This window comes from Brachypodium distachyon, chromosome 1 (genome assembly GCF_000005505.3).
Source record: "Brachypodium distachyon strain Bd21 chromosome 1, Brachypodium_distachyon_v3.0, whole genome shotgun sequence".
Lineage (NCBI taxonomy): Eukaryota > Viridiplantae > Streptophyta > Magnoliopsida > Poales > Poaceae > Brachypodium > Brachypodium distachyon.
In genome coordinates, this window is record NC_016131.3 from 69,829,104 (window position 1) to 69,830,974 (window position 1,871).

Sequence of the window (1,871 nt, forward strand, 5' to 3'; positions counted from 1 at the left end):
TCCAGCCTGTCCCGTGTCTGTGCCTAACGACTTGATTTTTGGGGACCCCATTTATATACCACTTCGTCCCCAACGAGTCCCCTGCTCGAGCACACAACCAAGAACACCATTTTCTCCCCCCAAAACTCCAAAGCTTAAATATCCAAGATCTCCCCCCTAACAACTTTCAACTCTTGATTCTTTAAGGATTGGAGGAGAAGATCTTGATCTAGGGTTTCACCAAGTCAAAAAGTTGACCCCTTGTTTCGTTTGTGGATTTCGTTTCTCTTGGGTATTTAGAAACCCTGGACGGAAGCGGTTGCCTTGAGCTCTCCCTTGGTGTGTGAGGAGCTTGGGGATTGGATTCAGAGCCTCCAATTGAGTTTTGAAGCTAGTCCCGATCAAGTTTGTAAGGGTTTGGACTTCGACCCCAAGGAAGCCACTAGTGGAGCTCACCTCACCTTTGTGGTGATGTGAGACGAGAATAGTGACTCTTTGTGGCGCCTCTACCTTTATGATAGAGCACTCCTCCAAACGGAGAAGTACACCTACCCAATCGGTGGTCTTTTCACCCTTTACATTCTTACAATATTATTGTGATATTGTTACTTCGGCTATGACATTTAAAAAAAAGCAGGTCACAGCCCGCACGCTATGAACCAACAAATCACAAATCCACAATTTATTAAACCAATTGATGAACTAATCTATGAATCGCATACAACAAATCACAAAAAAAAATCACAAAACGCCGGTTTGCCGTAGGCGCACACACACAGCGGGCAGAGGCGCGAGGATCCAGTGCGGCCGCTGGAAGTCGATGGCAGCACCGGCCTCGTCGCCACGGCGGCGAAGATCTGCTGCCCTGCACAAGAGAGAGAAGGTGAGAAATGACGCAAAGAGAAACATACCGGCGACGGAGAGGAGATCAAGGGAGAGAAAGTTACCGGCGGCAGCGTCGAGGTCGTCGGATCCGCGCTCCACCGGTGGCTGTGCGCCGCGGCTGACGGCGGGGGAGGCCGGATCCGGCCGCTGCGGGGCTGAAGGAGGCCGGATCCGGCCGCGCTTGCTGCTGCTCACCCCGCGCGCGGCCGCTGCTGCTCCACCGCGCGACAGTGGAAGAGAGAGGAGCGGCGCTGCTCGACGGAGGAAGGGAGGGGCACAGGCTGGCGTGGAGGGTAGAGGCAGGCTGGCAAGGAGGAGGAGAGAAAGGTAGGAGAAGAGAGTTGGGGGTGGCTCGGGAATGAGATGGGAGAGGAGATGAGGGTGGCGGCGGCTGGGAGGTAGGGAGGGAGAGGAGAAATATAGAGGAGTAGAGGGTTAGGATTGGGGTTGGCTTTTATAAGCTATGGGTGGGTTGGGCCTTAGATGGGTCGGTCTCTATCAGGCATGAATATAAAACCCGTCACTGATGAGGGCAAACAAGTTTATTTTTATTTTCATGTTTCATATAAATATACAAGTATTTATATGACTATAAATTGGTTTATAAGTTTATCAATATGTGTACTTGCTTCAAAAGATATCTCATTTGGCTTAAAAGCCATATACATTCATACTTGACAATACATTTTGTGAAGTTTTTTCTTTTTGAAAAGTTGTCAAAATTGAAGTTAATCATTTTTCATTGCAACTAGTATGCATATAAGGACTCTATGCCAAAGAATGGACTATCATACACTTCTAGTTCAAATTTGAATTACTTTTGCGAAATCGCTAGAAATTCATTTAAATAGGAGAAAAAGTATATATAGAAAGCTAGAAAATTCAAACCTTTGGACATTAGAAAGGAAACAATTAGTTCTATTTTTGTGTGAAAATTTCATAGGTGGCGTTCTGAACCATATTAAGCATACTTGCTTAACAAAATACCTCATTTTTTGCATTTGGAA

The 1,871-nt window shown here is 46.8% G+C and overlaps 1 long non-coding RNA gene across 1 annotated transcript; it reads right to left on the bottom strand.

Moving 5' to 3' along the window:
- Positions 1–634: 634 nt before the first annotated feature.
- On the bottom strand, positions 635–1,305 carry LOC104581850. Its single transcript, XR_730051.3, has 2 exons — positions 927–1,305; positions 635–844 (listed from the first exon to the last, which is right to left on the bottom strand). It is a non-coding gene; the product is annotated as an uncharacterized LOC104581850 (long non-coding RNA).
- Positions 1,306–1,871: the final 566 nt, after the last annotated feature.